Raw genomic sequence first — 13,985 nt, forward strand, 5'->3', positions numbered from 1 at the left:
TATCCAGAGCCCTGAAAATGAAAGACTATAAAAACCAAAGTCAAAGGTACAGAGCTGGAGAAAGAGAAGAGAAAGATGGAGCAAGCCTTCTTCGGGGTCACTGGTGGCCGTCTGCTATGGGTTGGAACCCATTGGGTTTGCTGTGCCTTGAAAGGTGACTGACTGTTAGGGCATTTTGGGTTACCTACTCATTTTCTCATCTAAATCAACTGGGATTCATGTTTGAGTAGGGAAGTTTCACAAACTAAATCGGAGGCCTCTATCGGTAACACTTACTGTGAACACTTCAGTTATTAATTCCAGAGCTCCAAGGGTATTTGGACAATACAAAAAAAAAATACCTCTTTGATGTGCAGTATTACAGAAGGGGCATTGGACATGATTGTGATGCATTATCAGTGTATATGGTGATAAATAACATGTATTGCCCTCCCACAGAGATGTTCATAAGACATCTGGGAAAAGGGCAAAAGTGACACAGGACATACCTGAGAGTGGGACATAGAGGTAATAGTAACAATAACTTACAGCTGGATAATGATGGCCCTTAAAGTTGCATCAGAAGCTTTTCAAATACCCCAAAGACTTGGATTCAGTTGATCAGGGATTGAGACCCAGACATGTGTATTTGGAAAAGCTCTCCCTGGGTACCTCTTCTGCACAAATGCTCCTTTGAAGACGTACCAATAGCACATCACGGTTTTCAAAGCACTTTTTATTACATACAACTGCTTGATGAGGCTACCTCCATTTTGTCAAATTCAGGGTTGCTTTTCTTATTTTATCACTTGGACATTCAGTTGAACTACTCGGTCCTTCTGGTCTGACACTCCTTTCTTTTCTTTCCTTTAAGGACACCACTCTTCTGCTTTACCTCCGTGACCGCTTTACTGTAATGACTTGTTGTTCAGTCTCTTTTGCTAGATCCTCTTCCTCAACATCATCTGAATGTTGGAGAGCCCCATGTCTCAGTCCCTGCATATTGTCTCTCCTTTGATGACCTTATCTAGTCCATGGCTTTACGTACCACCTCTATTCCTCATTTCTAACTCCAGCTATACCTGCCTCCTGAAATTTGGACCTCTATGTCTAACTGCCTAGATAATATCTCTTCTTGGGTATTTAAAAGACCTATTGCAAACCTAACATACTTAAAATAAACTTCTTGATCCCTTCAAATCTGTTCCTTTCCTAGTCTTCTCCATTCCACTCAACTGACTGTGCAAGCCAAAAATCTAACCTACCCTCTACTTGTCTTTTCCCCACATACCCAAGCCATCAGCAAGGCTCTGTACTATCTATCTTTAACACATAGCTCAAAAGCATCCCTTTCTCTCTCTTTCTCTCTCTCTCTCTCACCCTCTGCTATCACCCTAAACCAGTCTACCATCATCTTCAGTCTGAACTAAACAATAACCTCCTACCTACTTTTCTTGTTTCCACTTTCCTTAGAGTGACCAGAGAAATCTTTTAAAAATAAATATCTATTCATGCTATTCCCTACCCCACCCACCCTTCGGAAAGCATTCTAATGACTTTCTATCTTTCTTAAAATAAAATCTCAATTCACTTCCTGGGTTTACAGAGTTACAGGACCCGGTCCCTGCCTCCCTCTCCCCTTCACCCACCATGCTCCAAGCATATTACCTTTGTTGGATTCCTCAAATACTCCAAGCTAGTTCCTTAACAGGGCTTTTGCACTACATGTGTCTTCTACTACAGAACTTTCCACCTCACCTTTGCATGGCTGGTTCCTCCCTGCCATTCAGATCTTAGCTTTAATGTCACTTCTTCAGAAATACCTGTTCTGACCCCTTCCTCCCTTCTAAAGCAATCATCCAATCCCTTCTATCACACTTTTCTGTTCATTCATCTGCACACTATTTACTCTCTTATTATTTTTCATTTATTTGTGTATATTAGAATGAGAGCAGACTCTTTGTCTCATACTCATTTGAAATACCCCCAGCCCTAGATAACTAATGAATGAATAAATCCATTTACTTAACTATATCAAGCTGGTTGTGAAGGAGGTTTGATCATCCTTCTTTATAGATGAGAAAAATGTCATCCAGTTGGGCTACATGACTTCCTCAAGGTCCTACCACTAGATCAGTGGTAGAGCAAGTCTTCAAAGTCTTATTCTAGATCTCATTCCACTTACTTGAAGCTGCCTCTACATAGAGAATTCCACCTTGGAAAAAAAAATGTCCTCACTTCCTTGAAAAAATTAGCTGTCCTAAACACCAATGCAAACTAAGAATGGTGTGCAGACTGTGGATGTCAATGCAGAGGGAAGCAAACTTTGCCTGAGTCCTAAGGTTGTGGATTTCTGCCTACCAAATGTGATGTGGCCTCCAGGAAAGGAACATGGTAGAGCATAACAACAATCAAATTGGGGTGTGTCTGTGTGTATGTGCATGTGTGTGTGATAAATGAGGACATGCACACAACACTCCTCATCTGCAGCTCCTTTGTGCTTGTACTGAACCAAGGCTCCTAGGGTGAGTCATAGTCGCCAGGATGCATATCTTGAACCGAGCCAACAGCATCTCCCTCACCAATCATTGCTCACCTAGGAAACAGGCCCAAGGGGAAAACTTGAGCGTACCACCGGGCAGAGTCTGCAGGCACCTCTATTATTAGAAGTGGGATTGCCAGTTAGTTTTCAAGTCGGGAAGGAGGTCTTCAGGTTCCATCTTTGGTAGGTGATCACCTGGCCATTCTTTTCCAGGTGACAGTGGAAGTACAGGCATTGACAACGGCAGCATTTACTCAAGCCTGAGTGTTTCAGAAAATGTGTAGGAAATCGTTACTATAGCAACAAGAAGATGGCAGTTCAAGTCTGCTGCTCCTGCTAGATCACAGAATACAGCAGCCACGTTCTTCCTCCTCAGACTCGTTGAAAAATAAATGATCAGGCATACCTTAACCCGCACTTAGCTTCCAGATCGGCCTGTTCAGAAAGCACAGCCAGCATCCTCAAGGCTGCATTTCCAAATTCTCAGGACATTCAAGGAACGGAAAGGCTAGAAACCTGTTCACCTCCCTCTGGCTCTTCTTAAGCCTCCGACTTATTCTGGGCTCATTGGTCAGTTCTGTTTTGTTTGCTGGCTAATTGCAAATGTTAACACCTGGACTTGAAACCCCAGCTGCCACCCTCCATTTACCTTAGTCTCCATTCTTGAGCCACAGAGATTGTCATGGATAGCTGCGAGGATTAGCAAGACCCTGTTGCTCTGGGGACTCTACCCTGAATGGAAAGAACTGGCTAAGGAGGAGGGGAAATCAGCTAGGGGCTTTACTGGCTGTGTGACAGTGAACAAATCTCTTAATCTCTCTGAGTGTTAGCTTCCTTGTTTCTAAAACAGGGTTTATATGTTACAGAATTATTGTAAGGATTTAGTACAAAAAATAGAGAAAGCATCTAGTGCAGGGTCTGGCCAGGGGTGGCCCTCCATAACTGCTGGTTCTTTCCCCCTTGATTCCCCACTCCTGAGACCACAGCTCCTTCAGGGGGACAGACTTTCTAGACAGAAGCAAAGACTGTTGGGAAGAGAAAGCTTCTTTGATGGGCAGGGAGGGAGAGAGGAGGGATGATGGGTACCAAAGGAGGCTGCCCTTTGGGGTGAGATTGTGGGGTGTGTGTTGAATGGAATCCAGGCAGAAAACACACAAGATATTTGGTAGGAATCTTCCAGTTGTTTTTTAAAGGCTGCTGAATAGCACTGTCTTGATTAATTGACATTTTCTTTAGTCCTGTATTGCTTATGAGTTTCACCAGAGCTATGCAAATAAGGTTTGAAAACTAGAGGGACATGAGCATGTGGAATAAAGCAGGTGAATGAGCACCTGGCAACCTTTGCAAGCCTCCTTATGGAAGCCACGCACCTCCTTTTCATAAAGAGGGAAAAGACCGAGGTAGGGTCGAGTGTGGGTTATTTAATACTTCTTAATTCTGTAATCTGTTCATCTTTGACCACAGAACTGAGAAAGCTGGTTTTATTCATGTGTTGATTGGTTTTTTGTTTTGTTTTGTTTTTATCGCTCAGTGACATAATGCCTCCTGTAGGGGAGGGGGAAAAAAACCTTTTCCTCATCCTCCTGGGTTCTCTGGCTGGGGTCCTCCAGATTAAACTGATAATAGCCGACTAACAAGATGGGGGAAAAACATTTTTTATTATGTAAGGCAGTTAGAATTGGGGGCTATGTACCATCCCAAAGGGCCACAGAGGGTGGAGAAGAGGTTAGAGAAGGAAAAAGGGATTGGGTTGTTTTAAAAACAAAAAACAAAAAACAGAAGTATACCTATTTCAATTGTGACTCAAAACCAAAAGCAATAAGCCTTTTTTCTAGCTTAACCATGGACACAAACGGTTTTCCCAAAGATGCTGCAAAAGATGCATGATGATCCAAAGTCAGTCCAAAAAGGAGAATGACTTAGAAGAACCCTCTGAGAGCTGGCGATGGTCAGTAGGGAGTCAGCTACAGTGGGGTACAAGCCATATTTCTGTCTGGCTGTCTACAAATTTGTGAGGCCCCCAACCTGACAGCTGGCCACCTACTGACCGACCAACCTGTGTCCCTGGCAGGCAGGGGGCCCAGCCGAGCTCTCAGGATGTGAAGCAAGACAAACAGGAAAGCAGTGGCCATCCCTGGCAAGGAAAGGGCCAATAACGAATAAGGACTCAAAACCAAATTCATAAGAGTCACAATGCAGAAAATGAATTCTCATCACTGTTTTTTTCTTGTTAATCTAAATTTGGCAAGGACAAGACAAAGAGGCTGTGAACTGCCCTCTGTCCATTGGACTCTGTAGGCAGAGATCTGTGAGGTTGACTTAGTAAGAGTTTCTACCCTTTGTCAAACACTCCAAGACTTTAGCTGCAGCCTCTGGAGTGACTAAAGTGTCCCAGATGTCCTTTCATGGCTGCCAAAGCTGTAGGGAGGAAGAAAACTCTTCCTCTGCCTTAGTAGATTCAATGGCTGGGACCCACGAAGCAAACTGATAAAAGACAGATTAACAAGAGAGGTAACATAATTTAATTATGTATGTACGCACAGGAGTTCACAAAGAAAAATTGGTTTAAGGAGGCATTTCGAGTTTGGGGGCTTGGTGCCTGGGTGGCTCAGTCAGTTAAGCGTCGACTTCAGCTCAGGTGGGTCATGATCTCATGGTTTGTGGGATTGAGCCCCGCATCAGACTCTGTGCGGACAGCTCAGAGCCTGGAGCCTGTTCCAGATTCTGTATCTCCTTATCTCTCTCTGTCCCTCCCCCACTCGTGCTCTGTCTCTCAAAAATAAATAAGTGTTTAAAAAATTATTATTTGGGGGCTTATATTACCACCCCAGAAGGTGACAAGGTGTAGACAAGAAGCTAGATAAAGTAAAGAAAGAGGGATTGGGGGCTTCTGGATGGGGGAGGGGTGAAGTTATGGGAAGGTAACCAGGAAAAGTATGGTAAGCAAGGATTGTTTAGTGTTTGCTATGCAGATTTAAGCCAGTGCCTTCTCCATTGGTAAGAAGAGCTAATCAAGAGTCCTCCTCTTCCTGCTATGGCAGAGGAGATTATCTGTGCAAACTGAAATTTCCTTTACAAAAGGGAAATATATGCTTCATTTTCAGAGTTTTCCCTGCATTTGAAGTTCCTCAATTGCCTTCAGCTCCAAATAATTCTTATGATAAAGTGAATTGTTTGGGGGTGACATGTCCTCGCCCCCTTTATTCTCAAACTACCAGCAACAAAATCATGGGTATAACACAGGTTACTCTTCCGTGCCCGGAAACCTCTGACCCCTAAGCAGAAAGTGGCCAGAAGATGACAGGATGAGGAAGAGGAATAGGAAAACTTTCAAAGAACCCACGCCTTGAACTAATAAATCTTTCTATAATGAGTTGCCTCTGGAATATACACATTTTTGATGTTACAAATGGGAATCCCAACAACATTGGAAGACGAAGGCATCCCAGGGGAATGGATCTCTCTTTTGGAGAGAGGACACAAGTGTCCCCATGGATCCTACAGAGTCTCTGGTCCAGGTCTGGCCGATTCAGGGAAGATCGACATAGAGACCAGGGATCCAAGTGGAGAAGTCCAGAAACCGGAAGGAGGATGTTAAGATGGCTTGTTTAGCAATTATCCTGGGCACCTGTTAGTGCTGCCGGTAAGGAGAATAAAAATGGAAAGTCGGGGAGGTTCTGGGCCTGTTTCTGAGGGAACTCTGGGGACTGAATGAAACAAAGTTCTGTCTGCCCTGCACAGACCCATCTTTAACATGCAAAAATGGAGCACTAGAGATTCATCAGCCACCATGACCAGAAGGGTGCTGGCATTCACCTTCGACACCTCACAGGCCAGGGCTGCTGAGCTGGGGAGAGGCTGCCTGCGACCTAAAGAAACCAGACTGAGTCTCCGCCTGCCACCAGCTACAGGTTCCCAGGACCCTAGTCCTCTAACCCTGGTCTTCACTCCCAGGCTGAGGGACAACTATTAGATACAGTATCTGTAGCAAATACGGTTGTGAGGACGAGGACCCAGGGGTCTGCAGCATCCTTAGGGGTTATTAGTCACTGAACACCCCCCGCCCCCACTGGTCTCAGTTCACAGATGCTTCAGTCCCAGAACCACCAAGAATCCTGTGTCCATTGGACAGTACAGAGGTGGTTTAGGGAAATACACAGTCCTTACACTGATTGATTTGCCCCAGAGCAAGCAAATATTTAACTATATTTATTATTGCTGCTTATTACTGTTATTACTCTGTAGACAAAACTTTGCCAATTATTCCATGTCCTAAAAGACTCTCAGCCTAGAAACTATAAAACCAGCAACACTCAGCTCCACTCCTCCCTGCCCTCTTGCCATTTCTCGGCCCCCAGACCTCTGCACATATGAAAAAATTAAATAAATCAGTTAAGTACATGGATTCTGAAACCAGTCTGGATTCAATTCCTAACTCCACCCTTACTTGTTGTATTGAATATTATTAACCATTTCTGTGCCTCTTTTTGGAATTTGTAAGACACAGATAATCAGCGTACCTCTCTCATTTTTTTTGGAGGTGGTCAAATTATAATGTATATAACTAGTTCTATTAGATAATGTATATAAATTAGATAATGTATATAACTATGAGCATGCCAGGCTCATAGTTATCATGGGTGTGGTATTTTTATCATCATCATCATCATCATCTGATACCACTGTGCTTAATGTAGTGGAAAGAAAAGCAACTTTGGTCTAAAGTAATCTTGGGTTCAAATTCTGACTCTGCTGCTTATCAATGGGGTAACCTTGGACAAATTACTTAACCTCAGGGAAGCTCGATTTCCTCTGCTGGAATTTCCTCCCACCAAAGCAGTCAGACCCCAGGAAAGTCACATAAGTAAAACCTGCAGCCTGAGGGCACCTGGGTGGCTCCGTCTGTTAAGTGTCAGACTTTGGCTCAGGTCATGATCTCGTAGTTCATGACTTCAAGACCCGCGTCAGGCTCTGTGCTGGCAGCTCAGAGCCTGGAGCCTGCTTTGGATTCTGTGTCTCCCTTTCTCTCTCCCCTCCCCCACTCATGCTCGCTCTCTCTCTCTCTGTCTCTCTCAAAAATAAATAAATATTTTTAAAAGTTTCTTTTAATAAAGAAAGAAAAATAAAACCTCCAGCCTGGAACCAGCTTGGCACCTGGCAGATACTCCCTCCATAGCCATCCGCTAAAGTCCTTTCTTTTCCTCAAGACCAGCTTACATACTACCTCCTCCTCAAAGTCTTCCAGGTCCCACAGAAGCAATGATTCTCTCCCTCCCTTTCTGTACCTCTCATTCATTTTTACAGTGAAGCCCTGTATTCGTTTTCTAGAGCTGCCATAACAGAGTACCGCAGAAGAGGTGGCTTTGACAACAGAAATTTATAGTCCTGGAGGTGGGCAGTCCAAGATCAAGGCGTCAGCAGGGTTAGTTTCTCCTGAAGTCAATCTCCCTGCCTCGTAGGTGGCACCTTCTCACTGTGTCATCACATGGCCTTTCCAGTCCTATTAGGTTAGGACCTCATTTAACTGCTTTAGGTCATGTAACCTAATTTAATGTTAATTAACTCTTTAAAGGCCCTATCCCTGAATAGACATGAGAGTTAGGGCTTCAACCCATGAATGTTGTGGGAACAAAATTCAGCCCTGAACCAAATCCCTACATAGTGCCTGGCACAGTCCACAGAAAAGATGGGGACAGGGGCGCCTGGGTGGCTCAGTCGGTTAAGTGTCCAACTTCGGCTCAGGTCAGGATCTCACAGTCCGTGGGTTCGAGCCCCACATCGGGCTCTGTGCTGACAGCTCAGAGTCTAGAGCCTGTTTCAGATTCTGTGTCTCCCTCTCTCTGCCCCTCCGCTGCTTGCTCTCTGTCTCTGTCTCTCAAAATAAAATAAAGACATAAAAATTTAAAAAAAAAGAAAAGAAAAGATGGGGACACTGGCTTAGACTGTGGATGTGTCAATGCCAACCACCTCCACCGCTGGACCAGCAGGTCAGAGGTGGCCTTGTCTCAGTCCCATGCTGGTGAATGAGGGACAATATATTACGATAAAAGAATTTTACAAAACTCCTCCTCTTCCAAGCTGCAGGGACTGATTGAAAATATTCATTCGTTCATTCAACAAGTATTAAGTGTCAGGCACTGGGTTGGGGTCTGGATACAACAGACTCACTCTTCCACACTGTACCTGGCTCTCATGGTCCAGTGGAGGAGGAAATCATTGATAAGAGAATCTTTAAAATATGTGTTGTAAATTTTAGTACTGCCATCAAGGAAAAATACAGCATGAGAGAGGTGGTCTAATGGTGTACCTGATCCAGGCTGGGGAGGTCTGGAGCTGACAGACAGGCTTCCCTCTGAGTCCATGACTGCCTGCTCCACGACAGCCAAGCATTATTGACATGGGTCTGGGCAAGCCCTGGCTAAGGCTCCTGCCCCCACGTGGTCATCAGGGTCTGCAGACACTCTCCCATCTCTCCAAAGCTGGGTGCTAATCAATTACTTGCTCAGCACTTAGTAAAATTTCTTTAAAGAGAAAAAACTTTAGTATTTTTTAACTTTTATTTATTTTTGAGAGAGCAAGAGATAGAGCACAAGTCAGGGAGGGGCAGAGAGAGAAGGAGACACAGAATCCAAAGCAGGCTCCAGGCTCTGAGCTGCCAGCACAGAGCCTGACGTGGGGCTTGAACTCACCACTGAGGAATCATGACCTGGGCCAAAGTCAGATACTTAACCAACTGAGCCACCCAGGCACCCCTAAAGTGGAAAAACTTTAAAATAGCAAAAACAAAAGTTATCTTATGACACAATTTTCTGGCAAGTTGGAGCTGGAAGGTGGGCCAGCCACTCGGCAGCACCACTGTTAACAAAGCCCCCTTCCTGTTCACGCATACTCCATGGGCATGAGGAAAGCCACAGGCATAGTGCCCCGGGGCCCTGCTCCTCTGCTAGAACACAGCAGGGCCAAGAGGCCCCCCAACCCCCCTCCCACAAGGAAGTACTACCCAGCTCTTTGTAATCGCTTGGATCTTGTGAGAGCAACCTTCACAAAGACAATTTCAAGAAAAAGAAATTAGGCTAAGGAGGCAGGCAGAGAACAATGAAACACTTAAGTGGGATTCAGCTTTGTCTAAAAACAAGGAAGAAAAATCTCTCCTTGTGAGAATGCTGGCTTGCTGCTAATAAAGCAAGGCCAGCCACCGGAACACTGTGAAACCAAACCACACTCTGCATTTCACAGCCCCTCCCCTTTCCCCTGTGTATTCAGGCTTCTGAAGATGGTCTTCACCCTCACTTCCACCCACACGAGGGAAGGACAATACAACATTGTTCAGCTGCTGCTCGGAGTTTGTTGTGTACTGCATCTCCAGGAGCATTTCTTGTGTGCCTACTATGTGTCCAGCACATGCCAGGAATAAGTGAAACGTGGCCCGGACCCAGGAGTGAGCTAACCAGGGACAGACACCTGCCAAGCCTTATGCTGGAGCTCATGGGGGCATGCTCCCTGCCTGTGCTTGGCAGGAGTCTGGCCAGGGAGAGAAAAGTGGAACTCACAGGAACAGAGTAGAATGGTGGTTGCCGACCTGGGGGTGGGGGTGGGGGTGAGGGAAATGGGGAGACTTGATCAAAGGATACCAACTTTCAGTCATAAGCTGAATAAACTCTGAGGAGCTAATGTATAACATGATTACAGTTGATAATACTGTGTTGTATAATTGAAATTTGGAGCGAGAGTAGAATGTAAGAGGGAGAAATGTGAGGTGATGGATTAATTCATTTATTGTGGGATTATGGGCATCCTTTTCATATATTATTATTATATATCAAATGTTATATATTATATATTATATTTCTCAGTTCTACCTCAATAGAGTCAGAGAGGGGTGTGAAGAATGAGGGAGAGAAAGAAGAAGGAGAAAGCGCTGGCTTGGAAGGTAGACACCAGATCATAAGCGACCTTAAGTGCTGTCACTAATGGATTTTGAGCAGGAAGAAAAGGATTTTGTATGATCAGATTTGCAGTTTAGAAAAATATCTCTCTGATAAAATACAGAGGCAAGGAACTCTATAAGAAGAGCATGATAAACATCTAGACAAGGGATGAGGAGAGTCTGAACCAAAGTTGTGGTGACAGGACGTGAAGAGAAGGGGGATGGACACGTTAGACATTTCAGTCTACAATTGCGGCTAAGAATGCGGATGTTGGAGTCAGTCCCCAAGAGTTCTAGGCCCAGCTCTGCTACTTACTAACGGTGTAGCACTGGACAATTTGCTTCATCTCCTAATATGTTAATTTCGGCATCTGTGCCTGGAGATAAAAATATTACTTGCCTCACAAGGTGGCTGAGATGATAAATTGAATCAACAAAAGTAGAACACGAAGAGCAGCCTCTCTGGCAGGCAGATAGTAAGCACCCCATAGACTGGCTCTTATTAGTATTATTGGGTGCAGAGAAAGAAGAGGCATCTAGGAGAACCACCAAGTTTGGACACATCTGTTTCAGTTTGTACTTTGTTTCAAGTCAGAGCCCTTCCCCCAGGGCATGATCCTTTCTCTTAAGATGTAGACTTTTCATTCTCAGTTCATTGCTTGTGGTTCTCAGCAACTTTGCTCCGGTCAAACTGGGCCCAAAATCCTAGGTGTGCTTGCCTGTGCCGTCTTTGAAATCTCCACTCAGTCCTCTACTCCCTAGGGTCTCCCTCTTCAGACCTTATGAACTACACCTTGCACCCTGTACCCTCCAGCACTCCGTGGACAGGGCCTAAGGGGACTCCCTTATGCACATTGTCGCACACATTCTAGCTGCCTCTGCAGCCCGTTTCTCATCTCTGGTAAAATTAGAGCTTTCCACCAGAAAATAAAAAGGAAGACTTCCCAGTTCATTAGATGAAATCTCTATAATCTTAATACAAAAATCTAATAATGGGGGCACCTGGGTGGCTCAGTTGGTTAAGTGTCCAACTCTTGGTTTCAGCTCAAGTCTCATAGTTTCATAGGTTCTCACAGTTTCATGGGTTCAAGCCCCGTGTCTGGTTCTGCACTGACAGTGCAGAGCCTGCTTGGGATCCTCTCTCTCTCCCTCTCTCTCGCTCTGCCCCTCCACTGCTTGTGCTATCTCTGACTCTCTCAAAGTAAATAAACTTCTGAAAAGAATCTAATAAGGACATTATAAGAAAAGAAAATTGCAGATCAATAATATTCATGAACCTAAATGCAAACATGTATACAGTAAAAGATTAGAAAATAGAATCAAACTAGGTGTTATACGGAAACCAACTTGACAATAAACTATATTTAAAAAAAAAAAGAAAATAGAATTGACTAATAAATGAAAGGGAGGTTTCTCCTTTTTTAGCCCTTTATTGGTTTCTGATCAATATATAGTTGGTTAAACATTCAAAATTACATCAGTGTAATCCACTATATTAATAAAATAAAGGAGAAACATGCATGACTATGGCAACAAATAAGGAAAAGCATTGTTAAAATTTGAACACCTATTCATTATAAAAACTCTGAAAAGTGAGAAAATAAAGGAACCTCTATTTTGAAAAGCTAGCACAGTACTTAATGGAGAAATATAGAGAATGTTCCCATTAAGATCGAGAACATAAAAGAATGTTCAGAGCCTCTCAACACAATAGTAGAGGTCCTGGCCAGTGTAGTACAACAATAAAAAGAAATATATACCACTGAAACTGAAAAGGAATGAACAAAATGTTATTCAAAGACAACACAGTTGTGCTTATGGATAATCTTAAGGAATTTACAAAAAATTCCTAGAACTAATAAGTGAATTTAGCAAAGTCACAGAACAGCAAGGTCAACCATTCAAAAACTAATTTTTAAAAATATTCTGGTAAACAAAAATTGGAAAATGAAAAATTCAGATATTTAAAATAGCATCAAAAAAACAAAAAAACTTACAGTTTGGAAACTGCAAAACATTGTTGAGAGAAATTGAAGGGCTAAATACATAGAAAGAGATATCATGTTGATAAATTGGAACATATAATATTGTTAAGATGTCAATTCTTTCCAAATCGATCAATACAGTTAATACACCTCCAATCAAAATTCCCACAGGCTTTTTTTGTTGAGATTGACATTTATTTTAAAATCTGTATGGAAAGGTAAAAGGCCTAAAATTGTCAAAACCATTTTGAAAAGAAGAAGACTATCACAGGACTTAATACCACCTGAAATCAATTAGCAATAATCGCGCCTCAGATAAACCTCATTGGCTACAATAATGCCACTGTGCAAAGCTATGTATGCCACCTGAAATCAAAACTTACTTTAAGGTTATAGAAATCAAAAGAATGTGGTAATGACATGAAAACAGGCATATAAGTAAATGGAGCAGAATAGAGAGTCCAGAAATACCCCCCCCCATACACACACACACACACACACACACACACACACACATCAACCTAATTCAATGGGGTAAGAAATAGTTTTTGTAATAAATGGCATTGGAAAAAGTGAGTATTTACCTAAGGGCAAAACAAAAAAACAAAACCAAAATCCCCACTAAACTAACTAAACCTCAATCCCTACCTCACACCATTACAGACATCAATTCAAATTGAGTTAAGACCTAAATGTAAAGTCCATAAAACATCTAGAAGAAAACATAGGAGAAAATCTTTGAGACTCTGAGGTAGGCAAAGATCCCTTAGGATTCAAAAGGTGCCCACTTACAAATGAAAAAGATGGATAAAATGGACTTCAAAAATCAATATATGTTCTGCTCTTTAAAAGACACATTTGAGAAAATAAAAAGTTGAGTCACAGGGAGAAAAATATTCATAAAAAGTATATACCTGAAACAAAGTACCTTACCTAGAATATATTTTTAAAAAATGTTTACAACTCAATATGAACAAGACAACCCAGTTTTAAAGCAGGTAAAATATTTGAGCAGAGACTTTACAAAAGAAAATTGTTGAATGGCTAAACAAGCACATGAAAAAATGTTCAACATCATTAGTCATCAAAGAAATACAAATTAAAACCACAATGAGATATCACTTCACACTCACCAGAATGACTGAAATTAATATTGGAAATTAATAAAACTAAATGTTCCTGAGGGGGATGCTCTGAAGGAAAGGTTGCAAGGAACAAAGATACCAGAGACACCACCCCAAACATGAACCCTACAAAAGATACAAAGACTCTAAACCCACATATTTCAATAATAACACTGAATGTAAATGGGCTGAATGCTCCAATCAAAAACATAGGGTAGCAGAATGGATAAAAAAGCAAAACCCATCTATATGCTATCTACAAGAAACTCATTTTAGACTGGAAGATACCTTCAGATTAAAAGTAAGGGGATGGAGAGAGAGGGCAAGATGGCAGAGAAGTAAGGCGCTCCGTACTTGCACTCGCGCCCATACATCACACAGAAAAGATCTGAAGCCATTGGAAACCTTACAAAACCTGAGAGATTGGG

At 42.7% G+C, this 13,985-nt stretch overlaps 1 pseudogene; it reads right to left on the minus strand.

Moving 5' to 3' along the window:
- Positions 1 to 12,626: 12,626 nt before the first annotated feature.
- LOC120235241 lies at positions 12,627 to 12,788 on the minus strand (annotated as a pseudogene).
- Between the last annotated feature and the right edge of the window lie 1,197 nt (positions 12,789 to 13,985).

This window comes from Hyaena hyaena, unplaced genomic scaffold (assembly GCF_003009895.1).
Source record: "Hyaena hyaena isolate Hyena2069 unplaced genomic scaffold, ASM300989v1 scaffold_123, whole genome shotgun sequence".
In the NCBI taxonomy this organism is placed as follows: domain Eukaryota; kingdom Metazoa; phylum Chordata; class Mammalia; order Carnivora; family Hyaenidae; genus Hyaena; species Hyaena hyaena.